The 17,262-nt window shown below is 39.3% G+C and overlaps 1 protein-coding gene across 3 annotated transcripts in view; it reads left to right on the forward strand.

Annotated features, from left to right (window-relative positions):
• The window catches only part of dlgap3 (discs, large (Drosophila) homolog-associated protein 3), a 160,121-nt gene that overhangs the window by 33,920 nt on the left and 108,939 nt on the right, over window positions 1–17,262 (forward strand). The gene's annotated exons all lie outside the window — the stretch shown is intronic.

Below are 17,262 nucleotides of genomic sequence, written 5' to 3' on the forward strand. Positions count from 1 at the left end.
TGTGTGTAAGGAATATCTGACTGTTTTGAAGAAAAAAAAAAAACTTTTCAGCTTTTATTTAAACAAAAAAGGGAAAAGCAGAAAAAAACCACCTAAAAGAGCCAGACTGTTTCCTGTTGGTTACTGAGGTTAAGGTTAGGGTTAGTTTTAGGCGAAGCTTAGCATTAATTAATTGCATTAATATTTATGTTGATAGGAGGTCCTCACAGTGATAGTAAAACAAACGGGTGTTTGTGTGTATTTTTGCAGTATTTATTTATTTATACAATTTTTTTCAGTATTTTTTTTTTAGCAAACTGTTGTATTTTATTTTGCTGAGCATTTTTTCAATGCACTATTAAAAATGTAAGAGATTGCTTTCTGCAGAAAATGCAGCATTTGTTCATGGTGCTTCTCAGTTTTGCTTCTCAGGGTTGTTTCATCTTTAGCAACCAAAAAGTATCTCAGAAACAGTGCTTCTGATGATTTTTTTTTAACAGGAGTGTGACTGGAGGCATTGTTCTGTACTCTTTCAACTGTCACATTGATTCACAAGCTTCATTTTCATTGCTCAACTTTAGGGTTTGTGTATTCACCAAGTAACCAGTGCTCCGTAGTTCAGCTGAAAATCACCCACAAAGTTACATCACCTTCAGACATGGCATTACTGTCAACTTTGAATAATGTTTAGGATATAATCACAGTGATGTGGTCTTCACTGCAAAGTTTCTGCGTAATCACTCATAGATATCACAAAATCTTAATAAAAGCATAAGAACTACTGTAGAATTAATTTTCACTGTATTGCTCCAATAGTGAATAATACTAGATAACAATTAGAAAGGCATTCTCTTATAACTGTCTCATCATAATTGTTCAAATTGAATAGTTATACAGTAGCTTTGAATTTACATTATGTAATGCTTAATTTAAACATTTATGACCTGCTCCGAAAACCGGACCTAGACATGGTTTTCTGTTCTTTTCACATTACAGGGAAATACTTGTCTGTGGTGATCACATATTTGCTACAGATGTGTCAGATATAGACTAGATTTTAAATAAATAAATAAATAAATAAATATTATTTAAAATGGAGATGTGATACTCTTTCTAACTCATAACATGATAAAACAAGAATACAAGAACTCTTCTGAGTACACTTTCTGAAAAAAAGGGTACTCAACTGTACTCTCCTTGTCGGGGTGATACCGTCAAGCATACATCATTTATACTTTTACTATGTTTCTTTTAGCTAGAAAGGTGCATATAGTGTACTTTAAAGCACTAGTCTAAAAGGTAATAATGGTCCAGTTATTTTCCTTAAATAATTTAAACATGCTATATTCACATTTACAGGTGAAAGATACATATTTAGGGGGGATTTGTGGTCTCATGGTTGAAAAATGCAAAGAAAGTGCCCTCTAGGGCTCCCTAAGGTAGATAAAGTGCCCTATTGGGTGCCCTTACAGTGAAGAAAATGTGATGTGCTCTAATGGCTGTCCTTCAAACGGTGATGAAATGCCCTCTAGAAAATGTGAACCTATAGGTCCCCTATAGGGCGCCCTTCCAGTGGAGAATATGTGACGTGGTGCCATGAAGGGTTTCCCTTCGTGTTACAGAACATGATAAAGTGCCCTAATGAGTGCCTTTACAGTAGAGAAAATGAGATGCAGTGCATTACAGGCTCCCCTAGATGCAAGAAGATAAACATGCGTGCCCTCTATGAGCTCCTATATGCAAGAAAACGTGAGAGATAGAAAAAAGTTAATTCCCTACAGGTGCCCCTGTTTTTCTTTTTTCATCACTGCATGTAAGACTAAGAGCTGCCCTTTTTATGTGTCTGCCCCTGGGTACTACCCCAATGACTCTCCCACATCTGTAGCTTGTGTGTCAGGGCTTATAATCATACACTTTCAGACATCGACGTTTGAAAGCAGTAGGATAGAGTATACACACCCACACCCACACACACACCCACACACACACCCACACACACACCCACACACACACAATATCACTTTGCTATATTGTAGTTCAGAGGGCCTGCTGAGGGTATCATTTGTTTTGCAAGAGCAAAGTGGGGAGGGAATTGAACTAAACAGAATCAGGCTTGATGCTGGTAGTGCTGCATTGCTATTACCCAGGCAGAAGCATGCATCATCTGTTTGTGTATGGAGAAAGCAGTGTGCTCTTTAATATCCATATCATTACAGCACGGCCTGCGGTGAGCTGCATGTGAGAGGACACAGCGAGGGGCAAGTCCGCAATTAACCCACATTGAGCAGGAAGCTTCTGTTTCACCTTCACCTGTGAAACAGTCTCCTCCCACATCCGTGACCCACAAGCTCTGGCACTCACTGACTACACTAACACTTATTCATGTGATTACGCACAGTGAACTCCCAGGTTGCATCTGACTAAAGCCTGTGGTCCACAAGGAGGTTGGATGAGATTGTAAATGATTTACAATGCAGATCTGACACAGCCATAACTCGGGCTCAGCTCCATTATGAAAGCAGAGAAGACGGCGTGTAAAAAATTGATGTGGCCTATTTTACCAGGCAGAGAGAAGGAAAAAAGAGAGGGAAGGATCAGGAGAGATGGAAGTGAAGGAGAAAGAGTGTTTGAGTGTGTATCCTAAAAGAAATGAAGCAGGTGTCGATAGTGAAATGTTGGTAGCATTGACGTGTGTATGTCTACTTTCTCTTTATATGCTTCGAATGTTTCATTGTTATATGCATGCCTGTATATTTGTTTTCTGTCTGCGTGATGTCTTAAGACTTGAGACAGAGGAGTGCTGTTTGTGTGATGTATATGTATGCTTCTGTTCATTTTGCATGTACGCGTGCCAGGGCTAGCATCAGGCTCAGAGCTTCTGCTGTCCAATTAAAGTGGAGGCATCACTGAGTTAGCTGGGAGAAGGAGAACAAGAGAGAGCAGCATGGCTTCTATGTTACCTTAGCTTTATTACTGTAAAGTCCTGCCTGCCCCAAGAGGCCCACTCACCCAAATCACCTCCAAACACACACACACACCCACACACACACCCACACACACACGCACACACATTCACCTTGCTTTCATTAGCTCCTGTCCACACTGCAAAATCGTAGCAAATAGCTTTTTTCCCTAGAATCCTTCTCTAGGGCAGGGGTTCTTAAAGTTTTACCCCTTTAATGGTAAATGGACCCCCTCAGTACAGATTCATTAAACATTAACATTACCTAAGTGTGCACAGTAATATTCTGGCTATTTATTAGAGCTTTTTATTGTTGGAAATTCCACTGACAGAAAACATTAGCTCTAAGGAAACTTTATTTAAAAGCCTGTGTGTTTTGGAGTTATTGCATTTTGGATTAAATCCAATTCAGTTGATCAAGTAAATTAGATTAATAGCTATAAGGACTTTAAAAGTAAATATAATAGCTTTTGTAATGGTGTGTTGTGATTTCCACCACTGTTCCAGCATGGTTCTGAGCCACATGTGTAGCAGTTCTCTATGGATTTCCATGTAAAGGTGTCATTAAAAAATGGACTTCCTTGGTCACTTTTTATGCTCGTCTATTTTTCCAAACTCTGTGGTGTATTAAGAACTACCAATAAGGAAAACAATGCCAAACGATTAGGCTAATATTACATTATAAGAGTGAAGGGTGAAAGTTTTGAGTACTTTGACTTTGAGACTGGCAATCAGCAAAATACATCATTCTGTTTTCCAATTTCTTATTTGTTTTACCATTTCTGCTATTATTATTATTATTATTATTATTATTTGCTTAGCTTTCTTTTTTTTTCTCTAATGATCAATTCTTACTTCTAGTGTTATTGATTACTTTATAATTTAGCACTCCTTGTTCTCCAGCAGCCCAATATTATTTGCTCTGGCTTTTCGACCTTGACACTCATGACAGCTTTATCAATTGTGAATTAAAGTACCAGTAATTAAAAAAAAAAAGTAATTATACATACTTTAATAAATGATATCAGGTGGTTCTTCCAAATTTTCTTTGAAAAAGAGCCACACTAATTCAAACACAAAGTAACAAGGGTAGCACTATCAATAAGGCTTAGGAGAACAAAAATGAGGACTAATAATAATGAGAACCTGAAATAATTGGGATGGTCTGATTTGAATGGAGATATCTACAAGCCCTTTCACTTCAATAATTCAGCCATCAGATCAGTTCTCTTTAATGCTGGAGGGGCCAAATCTAAGTTTGTAGAGTCCAGTATTCTTTCCCCGCTTAGGGACTTTTTATACCTTCTCCAGGGATTTATTCCAAAGGCTCTTTCATGCATTTCATGTGCAGGATGCTTATCGGCCCCTCAGGGCCACTCGGCGTCACTGCTTTCACTGAGGCATAAGCATGTTCTAAGTCTTGCATCTCTTGAAGCCATCACTCCATCAGTGTAAATGTTTTGTTACTTACTTTGAATAGTCTTAATAGTGACTCTCCACATTACCTGATGATGTATCCATGTGGCTGCAAAACACCAGAGCTCTGCTGAGGATGGTTAGTTCCTGGGGTTCATGCCAAACTTGAATAATGACATTAAAACCTCTGAACATGCATGCTGTGGCATCATGCTGCATTTGATGAGTAGTTGTGTGCTGCTGATGGTGCATACCCAGGCATAAAATTGAGGCAGAGCTGATACTGCCTAAATTTAGTTTCCTGAAACAGACACACAGTTAGGTTATGTGCATCAACACAATTGATACGATCATTATTTCACATATCTCTGGGCATCCATGACTAGTTGCTCTAATCTCATTAACGCAAAAAAAAAAAAATAGCCCAGGGTAATCGTTAAAATGTGTCCAGCGAAGGCAATTAGCAGCATTTCTCTACAGGAGTAAGAATGAAGAAAGGCCATATGGGAGAAGTAGTAAAGTTAGGATATGAAGTGGGTGCAGTGAATAAGACAGAAAGCATAGCATGTGAACTACCAGAAGCAGGTCTGTCTCAGTGGGGCGAAGGGATCATGTATTTTTTTTTTTTTTTTTAATCGGCATTGTCTCTTGAGAATAAATTGCATTCCGGTTAAACATACAGGGTTAAACAGGATTTACTCAAAAATGAAATGTTCAGGTATTATGACAGGCTAACTCCAAATGGGAGGAGCATCTCCAAATGGAAGGGTGTGTCACTGGTGGGTTTTGAGAAGTCTGGTGGGTTTTCTGTGATGCTGTGTTTTGTATAAAAAATTATCCTAGAATTATTTTCAAGTTTATTTTTGATCTTGCGTGCATTCAGTATATGGAGGAAACCCATAGACTGCACTGTCTGTTTGTGTTTTTTTTTTATTAATCCAAAAAAAATAAATGGGCTAGATCTGGGTTTGATCCACATAGCAGTCTAATGTAATTTTTTTTGACTTCAGATTTCATGCTAACCTTTATAAAAGTCATTCAACCAGCATTTTTTTTTTTTTTTTTTACAATTTTTTCAATGACTAAACTTAATAGTGACCTATTTGCCCCATGTTCAAACAACCACCCATTGTTTCTTTTCAGCATACAGCATTGCTTCTATTGGCATGTTGCCACTGAAACATTGTCTTTTTGCTAAGTCCCGGGTCTTGATCCTCCTTCACATCATTGTGAATGGAAAGGGAGGCTTCTCCTGGGACTGGCTTGTAACGTAAAGCGAGGAGGAGGTACCTTTTATTCAAGCTTTAGGAGGGGATTGATTTTTCACCGCTTTAGCTTCCCACAGTGCTTGACCCTCGTTTTTTTTGCCACTCCACTGAGTCCAACAGCTCACTACAATATAGCATTGTGAAAAAATGCAATAGAAACACTGTTGTCAATACAGCAGCTCTAAAAATGAGGTAATATCACATCGAAATTGGAAAAGATTGTGGCTACCTTTGGTGAATCACTGTGTGAAACAGTTTTTTTCTGTTTTGAGTTTCTGAAGCGAGGAGATGTTCCCATAGGGAAAGGAATGGAGAAATGGGCGTCCCTACAATAAATATATACACTATGGAGGAAGGAATAGATTCAGTTATTTTTTTCCCTGAAGGCAGAATCACACATCAGCACCAACACAGAGATTGAGAATGGCAGGTAACAGGCCAGACCTGGGATTAGTGACAACTGAGAATCCATTCTCAAGCTATATTATATATTTGCTAGGTGCTGAAAGAGTCATTATTTCATCATTATGAAAATTGGAAAGAGTATTGTTTAATGTTGGTAATTTTATGATGTGGCTTGGTCTATCAAGACCCATTAGTGATAAGCAGTACAAGAGCGAATCACTATTCAGGATGTGTCACACAAGGTTAAGCTGCTGTAATTAGTGAGTGATTTACTGGAAGATTTAATGAGTGTTCTAGCACAATAGTGTGTATTTGCTTGTGTATGCACTTTTAGTATGAAAAAAGCTGCTCTCGTGGACTGCAATTGTCAACAGTAAACAAGAGATGTGCTAAAAATCCAGATAATCATTGATATATTATGCACAACCCAGTGTAGTGTAGTATAGCAGAGCATCATAGCCTTATGGCTTATGATTGGGAGATTGGCCTTCCTCCATCAGATGATCATTTTCATCCTTGTCACATGCTGTTCTATCTTCTTCCCTATCATCTTTTCATTCTCCCCCTCGCTTCAGTGTTTGTCCTACCCCTTGGCGCTTTGTTCTTCTTTTGCTCATAGTTTTTGCTTCTCTTTCTCTTTCTCACCTTACTGTGTGGAGATGTAATTGTTCCTCCCATTCTCTTTCATCTTCTCCCCCTCTTCCATGGCTGTAGTCAAGCTTTCTTTCCCTTTGTTTTATTCTTTCACGGGGTTTTGCACTCTCACCAGTGTTTGAAATTCACACAGAGCCTTCATTAATCTCTGAGCCAGCTAGACTGGGTAATTGAAAGGCATGTGGCTAACAAAAGTCAAACGGCTGTGGGTTTATCAGCTCCACATGGCATTCGAACTCCAGAGCGTGCCAGCACCCCGCTCATTTGCTTTCTGTGTCTGGAAGTTTTAGAATAAGACCAATGTAAAATACACAAGAAAAAGTAGTTTTGTTGGGTGAAGGATTGTTTAGTATATTACAGTCATTAGAAGTGGATAAAATCATGTAAAGCATGCTACAGGTGTGGGCTGAGACATCGTAGATTAGTCTTATATACACGATATGGCCAAAAGTATGTGGACCCCTGACCATCACACCCATAAAGGGCCAAGCCTGTTTCATCATGACAATGCCCATGTGCACAAAGCGAGGTCCATGAAGACATGGATTGCCAGGGATGGTGTGGAAGAACTCAGGTGGCACCTTTGGGATGAGTTGGAAAGCCGACTGTACCCCAGGCCTTCTCACTTAACAGCAGTGTCCAGAATCACCCAAACTGGACAGTTGAAGATTAGAAAAAAAATCACCAGGTCTGTTTTCCAGTCTTCAGCTGGCCAGTTTTGGTGAGGTTTTCTGCACCCATGATAGCCTCAGACTCCTGTTCTTGGCTGACAGGAGTGGAACCTGATGTGGTCTTCTGCTGTTGTAATCCATCCACCTCAAGGTTACATGTGTTGTGCTTTCTGAGATGCTTTTCTGCTCACCACTGTTGTAAAGAGTGCTTATTTGAGTTACTATACACTTCCTGTCAGCTCAGACAACTCTGGTCATTCTCATCTCATCAACAAGGTGTTTCAGCCTGCACCCCCTCTGCACACAGGATGTTTTTGTCTTACGCACCATTCTGTGTCAGCAGTTTCTGAAATAATCAAACTAGACCATCTGGCACCAACAGCCGTGCCATGGTTAAAGTCACAGAGATCACACTTTTTCCCATTCTGATGATAACTGAAGTTAACCTTAACCTTTATCTGCATGATTTTATACATTGTGCTGCTGCCACATGATTGGCTGACTGGATAACTGCATTAATGAGCAGGTGTGTAGGAGCTCCTATTAAAGTGGACGATGAGTGTATGTCTGATGTGCCTGACAACAAAATTTGGCCATAGGCAGAAGGGATTAGCAAAATGTACCTCTTACCTTATAACCCTGTAAAGTTTCAAGAATCATAATTCATTTTATAGACTGTGAGGAGAAACCACTGGACTAAAAATGTATACTTAGCCACAGCTGTCTTACTAAGTGTATCAAGTTAGAAATCCTTTATATACTGGCTCTAGGCAGAAATATATCTAAACGCTTTCTAAAAATATCACATTAGCAGTATTCATGGTGTGTTTCTCAGGGTGTAATAAAATTTTCCCTCTGTGATACAACTCTCGCATGCGCACGGCAATAAATGAACACGGCATGAGCAAATTTCTAGCTGTTTTCCTTTTTATGCAAACCTGGATGCTTGCATCACACATCTCTCTCTTCTCTTCTCTCTCACTTTCTTTCTAAAACCATATGGGCTTGGGCTGGTCCACAGCGATAAGATTTGAAGCTGGTCTACAGTGATAAGATGGATGCTCAGAGATCCAGATGCTCAGAGCTCACAGTGCAGCCTTTTTAAAGATGTGTTTGTGAACCATGGTGGGGTTACACACCATTCTTATCTCATAAATGTCCTCTCACCAAAAGAAGACATAAAAGGAAAAAAAGGGGTGGAATGAAATTCCAGAGAAATGGGTGGCGGGGAGGGGGGGGTCCAGGAAAAAGTAGCAGTCTCATTAAAGGATTCAGTTGTTAATACACTATCATTTATTATGTCTCGGGAGCTTACTAGTTTACTGTATCACTTCATTTTCACCCTAATTAAAATAGAGATATCTGCTTTTGTAAATAACATATGCTCAGACTCCTTGGCTTGGTTTCACATGTTCAAAAGAGAAAATGAAGATCAGTGCTGGACTGACATAAAAAGAAAAGAAATGAAGGATGTTGAGACAATGAAAAGGTTGATGTGCCAGTGTTCTTCACTTTATTCTCACTTTAAAGTGATGCTGTTCTTGAAATAAGCAGATGAACGTTTTCCTAATGTGTATTATGGAAATGCGTCTGCTTCTTGTCTTCCTGCACACCCATACACTATATAAATATAGTGTAGTATGTAAATGTTGTATTCTAGTATGGAGAAATGTTGGGTTAAACAGTTAGTTAGGTTTACAGTACAGAACACACTTTTTTTTCCTTTTCCTTTTCCTTTTCCATTTCCATTTCCATTTCCATTTCCATTTCCATTTCCAGGGGGCAGTCGTGGCCTAATGGATAGAGAGTCCGACTTGCAACCCGAAGGTGAACCTGAAGGTTATGGGCTGAGTCTCAGGTCTGGTAGGGATTGTAGGTGGGGGAGTGAATGAGCAGCGCTCTCTTCCACCCTCAACACCACGACTGAGGTGAGACCCTTGAGCAAGGCACCGAACCCCCAACTGCTCCCCGGGCGCCGCAGCAAAAAAGGCTGCCCACTGCTCCGGGTGTGTGTTCATGGTGTGTGTGTGTGCGCACTTGGATGGGTTAAATGCAGAGCACAAATTCCGAGTATGGGTCCCCATACTTGGCCACAAGTCACTTCACTTCACTTCACTTTGTCTGTTATCACTGTGACTGCTCCAGTTGTCTATTGAGGTTGGTAGAAAAAAAATTAAAAACTCAGGTGCTGCTGACTCCTGTGTGTGACACTTCTTGTTTCCGAATGTGTGGTGGAAAAACTCTCACTCAGATGAAGTTGTCTAGCTAAGGCATAGGGGAAACTTGACACATGTGCCAATTAAACTGTGCAGCAACTCCACTGCTGGCAGTTAAAGATTTGTGCCTGTGTCTCTGCCTGTGTATTGGAGGTAATATCATGAACATGTAACTTTTAAATGTATATGTATACATGTGTGTTTGTGTGTGTGTGTGTGTGTGTGTGTGTGTGTGCACCCACATGCAGTACACATACAGAATTAATGTGCTCATTATTATACCAGTCTGTCTCTGGTGCTTTTGGAGGTATAGTGCAGTGACCAGCAGGCCATCAAGCCGGTTTCGGGAGTAAGTCTGCTGATATTACTGCTGCAAATCAAGTCAGCTGCAGTGCTGATGCCGGCACATTTCAACGGCGGTGCCAAGCTAAGAGAGGGCAGAGGAAGGCCATCCAAGGTTCCTGCAATTTAAATTACTGTTATTGTGGCATTAGGAGATCCATTTTACGTTTGGAGGCACGCCCAACTAAGCCTAGTGGCTAATTACTAGTGGCTCTTACTATTGTCTCTGACAGAACACTGAGGAAGTAGACACATGGGAATATGTGAGAGTTTGTTTGTAGTACACATTTTAGGCAGTCTATTTGACTCAGAATCACTTTGTAAGATTTTGAGTTGTATATATTTTTTGTAAAGAGGAAAGTCTCAACCTGCATTCACACTAGCAAGCAACACGTTGCTTGTTCTTTACTTCTAGTGAGCATGCTTTGTCCAGTGGTTTAGCAGAGCAAGCTAATTGTACTAGCTATACATTCACACATCAGAGGCACCAACAATCTCTGCTACTTCCTCACTTTCAGTAACCAGTTTATCCTGGTCAGGGTCATGGTAGAGCCTGAGCTTATCCCAGGAACACTGGTACACCAGTCCATCACAGGGAACCACACACACACACTTATAACACATTCCTGATTCACAACTAGGGGCAGTCTATCTTAGCCAAGCTGCCTACTGGCCTGTTTCTGGGAGGTGTGAGGAAACCAGAGAATCAGGAAGAAACCCACATAGACATGGGATGAACATACACAGAAACTCAGAAAGGGCAGACAGTAACCCAAGCACAGGATTGAACCAGGGACCCTGTAACTATGATGTGGTAACACTACCATCTGCGCCAATGTGCTGCCCTGCTACTTCCTTCCGAGCTTTATTTTTCTTCATAATGTTTTAATACACATTTAGTGAGAGGTTGAATTTGGCAGGATAGGTTGAAACCATGGTTATCAGTTTTTCTTCCATTTTTGCATCTCAGACAGGAAATGGTTACTAACTGCAGGTAGGAACTAAAGGTGTGAGTGAGGATTCACTCACATGTGCCATAAGAGTTGTCCGAGGGATCATTTGAGCCAGTCAGACATCTCAGTTCAAATGTTACTTGCTTTGTCACTTGATAATACAAATGCAGGTTCAGATTCATAGTGATACCAATTTGTAGTAATCCCAATACTGGTCATCTAATGACCAAGTATTAGCTGAGTGCCTTAAAAATTACAAAACATTTTGGACAATATGCAAATGAATTAAACATGTATTTAGACATAAGTGTACATTTAATACATTTTTCAACACTGACAAACACACAAGTGGCACATGCAGTGTGGTGCCAGTGATGTCTTAAATCAGTGGGTGAAACACTTTTCAACCATTTGTACTGTAACTTCAGTCACACAGCTGTGTATTCAAGGTTTTTGGCTACAGCTTAATGAAAGAGGAGGGCTGCTGATTGGGAATAGAAAGAGAGAAAAAGAAATGATTGATTACACAGCGTGAAAGCTGCGAGTCTATTAGAAATTTAAAAAATGGCCCTGAATCCAACCTGGTTTCTGCATAGTGACTTCCTGTTCGATGGAAGGCGTTGTGTATATTTGTGTATGTGTATGAGAGAGATAGAGAGAGAGGGATGTCTGTGTGTTCTGTGGCCTTGGTGTTTTGTAAATAAAAGCATTGGCTGATGTGTGTGGATTGTCCTTGTCCATTAAGAGTTCTCCTGAGCTCAGTGCTATTTTTGCTGTTTTATTTTACCAGGGTTTAGAAAGCAGGGGATCCACCATATACTGCATAATGAACGCACACAGATATGACTATGCATACTGTGTGAGTTACTCAATGTGATCAAATGTGTTTGTCTGTTAAAGGCTGAGAGAGGTAGTGAGAATGAAGCTGTTTTCCAAAGACATCAGGAGTTACGACTACTGAACATCACTTTATATGAGGCTTGTTTAGTTGTGAGCCTGGTGGCTGAGGGCTAATTCCTACAGTGCAGGGAGTACAATAACAATAAACTATCTAACAAGAGAACAGCAGGGTTTTAAAGAAATACTCTAACGTTTTTAACCTAATCTCTGTCATGTTTTACTGATCATTTTGATACATATCCTATACCGAGTGAAGAAGAGCAAATCCACTGAGAGTAGTTACATTTAAAATATGTGACTACAGAATGCATTAAAACGTTGCTCTCTATCTGTAAAGGGTTTAGAGTGACAAAGATATAGGAGAAGGTGTTACTAAAGCTGTAGTTGTGTTGTTCTATTTGAATCACTTTCTGCTACAGTGGATGGTCTCACATGGATACCCTCAAGATTGCACTTCTTCTCACTCTTCTCACAAGCAAGTCTCACTCTTGCTTCAGTGGAGAATCTCGCCTGGATACTGTAGACCTAAGAACTGCTGCTGTTATCATAAAGACTGGCCAGTCTTTATCCCAAAACACTTATTCACAATATACTCATACTGAACATCCTTTCAACACTCTTAATACTGTTTGACGTTATAGTATACATTTGTAGAAGTGTAGAGATTTATAATCCCAAGAACAGGGTATGTTCCTTTTTTAGTCTGGTTTCTCTCAAGGTTTCATCTAAATCTACATCCTGATTTCTGTAAATTTTCTATTTAAAAAAAATTGAACTTTCCTTTTCTGCAGCAATACGGTAAATTTGGTTATTTGTGTTTTCCCGGAGAATCTCTATCATCCATGAAAGAACTGACTGCAATGCTGACTGAAAGGATGAATTATGCAGACTTAGAGCTTAATTTTCCAATATTATTTGAAGAATTAATTTACATATTACAAAACATATTATATGAAATATTACATTGACTTCCAGTCCACTGCCCTTGGGTTTCAATGAAGTGAGTCTTGAATAAACATGCTTTCTGTTCTTTTCTCAGTTCAGGAAAATGTATTGAAAGCCTGTGGTAATCACACATACACTACAGATGTGGGGAGAGATTAGGTTGAAAAGGCATATACAGCTCTTCCCACCACATACACCCTTTTTAATGTATGCATACTCTTCAGAATCTAGTCTTATGCACCAGAGAGTGTATAATACTGCCTACTCCAGATAGCAGTAGAGGGAATAGACACATCGCTCAGGCATTATTAATGTTTTATGTCGCTCTGGCAATGCTGCTGGTCTCAGATTCACAACTGTATGAGATGTTTCGCTGGAGGAGGCTGTAAGTGAGAGAGAGAGAGAAAATAGGGAGCACAAGAGGAAAGCTGGATGAAGAACAGAATTGAAATGCTTCCTCATTAAATGGTTTGAGAGATGCGATTTGGTTCTGTATGTTGACATATTTCCTTCTGAAACAGTAAGTCAGTGCGTTGAAGTGCTGGATTGATTTTCTCAGCAGACAATAGCGTTTGCAATATGCCACACCCTGCCTAAGCTGAACAATTTTAAATATGGAACAGCAAAGAGTGTAACAAAAGCCTTTTTCAACTGTGAAGCATTTCTCACGTTCACCCACATCTGTCAACTTTAACAAGGACAGTATCCTATGAAATGCCATGTGGTTATGGAGTTACTCTGTAAATGTTTAAGCCAAGGCCAACTGTCAGAGGTGCAGATGGTGATGGAGAGCCGCGCAGTTGTTACCGGGATTCATCTGATGTGTCTGAGTGATAAATTACTTACTCTTCCTGAAGGAGAAGCCCTGACAGTGTATAGAGACAGAATCACATTCTGAATCAGTCTGAGGTAGCAAAACATTCCAGCAACAGCAACAGCTCCAAGGTAAAACACTCCTCTGAAAAGTGCCTGTCACATAACCATGAGCCTGCACAAATTGCACCCTGTTCAAAAGCATAAACCCCAGCCATTTTTTTCCTCTAGTTGGAAAAGGGAATGGTGTGCAGCAAGACGCAAAGCCAAAACTGCACAGACAAACAATGTTTCTGCGTAAAAAAACTGCTACTTTAGAGCAAGACCCACCCCCAGTGGTGGTACATATCCATCGTAGAGAGCATTTAACTGGATGAAAAGAAGACTAGTACAGGATGAGTCAGATTTTTTAAAATAATTTGCCCAGAAGTGACAAATTATAAAATAAAAAAAGGCTTTATCTTTATTATTTTATTATTTTTGTAGGTACACTTGCATATTGGTGTCCATAACACCAAGGGACAGGTACAAGACGTTCTAAAACAGCTGAATAAAGAGACAATGTAGAATGTGTGTGTGTGTGTGTGTGTGTGTGTGTGTGTGTGTGTGATTGGATGGTTGAGATGACTAGCTCAGCCAGGACTGCAGGAGAGCTCAGCCAGCTTTACTGTACTGATCCTGGGAGCTCAGGAGGAAGAACTGGCCTGCAGTGCACTAATTCATTCACACACACTGACTCACTTACACACACACACACACACACACACACACACACACACACACACACACACACACACACACACACACACAAACCAAAACACATCCACATACTGTATATACACATACTACAAATCTGAGCTCTTGTGCTTCTCTAGCACACTTCTCATTCTCTAATACACTCATACATATATTTTTTCTCTCTTTTTACTTTTACCTCTTATCTCCTTATTTTCCGTCTTCCCCTCTATTCTCATCTTTTTCCCTCTTAGTCCTTCACCTTTATCTTTCTCTGTCTCTGTACAGTGTCAGTTTCATCATCTCCCTCCATTTCTCGCTCAGTGCATTCACGCTTCTAGTTATTGCTTCATCACATTCGTACTTTCCCCCCTTTTTCCCCATCACCTTTTCCAGAGGTTTCTCTGCTTCTTTGCATTGTAAATCATTTCCACCCCATCCTCTGCTATTTACTCTGCTTCCCCTGTCCTGTCTCCCATCATTCCTTCTATGAGAAACGTTCAGTCAGTTGCAACAGGAGCATCTGAATTTAAGTCTGAATGGGGGCTCAAGCAATTACAAAGTGAAAAATTGAAATGTGCCTATCAGATTTCTATCAGATTTCTTTCTGCTACTGAGCTGCTCTCCTGCAGTGGTGCACACCACAGTGAACAGTATCAGTAATGCTGATGTGCTTTAACACTATTGGATGCAGCTGCTGCATTCGCATTGGTTACAGCAGTGTAGAAACATTGAATTTACCATCTTTTAGAATCATCCAAGCTTCTTGGTTGCAAAATACAACTAAAACCCTGTGATGTCTTCCAGCTTATAAGGAAATGTAGTATTCTGTCACTTTATTTCTCTATGTTTTATGTGCATATAGGTGAATATTTGATCTTGTAGATGTAATGGTCCTCATATTATGATGAGAGGCATACTGTGTCATATTATTCACTCTCATTATTACACATGCTGAAGAGCCACATTGAGTTATATTCAGTGTAAGAGGCAACATTTCATGCTTATATTCTCTTTTCTGTCTCTGTCTCTCGACAGCACCTCTTTTTCGTCATACTCAGTTTGGAGACAGAAGGAGATATACCCTAGATCACGGTTTCTCAAATGTTTTGCAGCTAAACAAAAATCCCTAGATCAAGAAATCCCTGTACAGATTTCTTTAATGAACTATTTAAATATTAAGCTCATTATTTAAATTTGTACAATAATATTCTGGCTGTTTAATGGAGCCATAGAGCATTTTATTCCAGAAGTTTCTACTGATAGAGCACAATAGGTCCAAGTTGACATTATTTACAATTATTGAGGTTTGGTTTAAACCAATGTAATTCAATTGACCAGTCAAACAGGCTAAAAACTTTAAGGACGTTATAAGAAACATAACTTTGCTAATGGTGGGTTGTGATTTCCTCAGCTATAACAGAATAAAAAAATCACAGACTATATTCACTTTCCTTAGAGAAAAGTATATAGTAAGGGTTGAAATATGACAAGCAGTTTAGAGGTACATTTTAGTACAGTTTTTTCTGAATGTTCATACTGAATAGTCATTAAGAGATAATACAGAATGGAATGACTACTTAGGGGCGCAGGCTTGCTGTCGAGTTCAGTATATTTCCGCGTGACTATTATTCTGCAGTAATATTTTGACATTGCAGTTTGCCTCGTTCAAAATGCAGTCTGGCCTAAAAAAAATAATTTAAAAGGCTTTGCAAAGATACATTTGGCCTTTTACCCTTACATCATCTTCTCCAATAGCTCTGCTACTGACTTCAGTAAAGGTAGTAATAATACTTTAATGTAATCCATATGGTATTACAGCCACGTTTAAAAGTTTATATGACTATTACCACCAGGAAGAATTCAAAATGGGCTGTCGCTGAAGACAATATGGATTGTATAGATCAGCAAACCAAACCAAGTACTTGATTAAATACTGCAGCAGAGATGATAAACATATTAAAAAAAAAAAACAGCAGATCTTTCATTGAAACAGTCAGATGAATTTATGTAAAGTATGTAGCTGAAGACAGCTCATTGGTCCAGAGACTAGCTACAGGGCTAAAGACATTAGTTTAGAAAGGGGAGGGATTTCACAGATTTTGTAGATTTTTCACTTCATCCTCATTGGTCTGATTAGCGAACCGACCGAGTTGACAACAAAACCAGAATGGACAGAGACATATGTGTTTATTATGTCTGCTTCAAATTCAGAACGTCTCGTCTATTGAGTCTGTGGCACTAGTTAAAGTTGCAATGTGACGCACCACTATGAAACAAAACAACCATGTTAAATCATTTCATGTAACTGCTAAATCATTTTATGTAACTGGACCTAAAAACTTTTTATTTGAATACCCCTGGTACATACATTCATAGTTCAACAATGTTTACTTACTCTAAGAAAAATCCAGTTTTCTATGATATGATCCTTTTAAGCATTTCAGCATTTCAAGCAATTAAAATAATTTAATGTAATATTTGTTGCCATGTTTTGAGAATTTTTGTAAATTTATTTAATTACGCTTTAATTGAGCTAATTTCCTGGCTGTCACTGTGAATTGATTCAACACAATGACAGAAACAAGGTGAAGCATGAAGAAAGTGAGAAAGTGAGAGAGAATTAAAGCTACGCCTATCATTCTCCTGGCAGTTTGCTTGGCATTCTTCCCCTTTCATTCCATAATTGAATTTCAGTCTCAGCATGCCATGCTGTTTCTGAGTTGTGTGTATGTGTGTGTGTGTGTGTGTGTGTGTGTATGGTGGTCATGCATGCTCACACACACACATATTCTCTCTCTAATAAAATAATGGCTGTTCTTCAATCATATCACGTTGGCAGCCTTCTTGCACCTGCACTACGTTATTAACTGTACATTAAGCGCTTATTGAATTATCATTTAAAGGTGGTTTGTCCAGCTTATATTTTATGGAGCTTTTGCCTCATGTGTTCTCTCTTTTCTAAATCTATTTAACCATAATTTGCATGCGGTTAAATAATTT

The sequence above is a fragment of the Pangasianodon hypophthalmus genome, chromosome 23 (genome assembly GCF_027358585.1).
Source record: "Pangasianodon hypophthalmus isolate fPanHyp1 chromosome 23, fPanHyp1.pri, whole genome shotgun sequence".
In the NCBI taxonomy this organism is placed as follows: Eukaryota; Metazoa; Chordata; class Actinopteri; order Siluriformes; family Pangasiidae; genus Pangasianodon; species Pangasianodon hypophthalmus.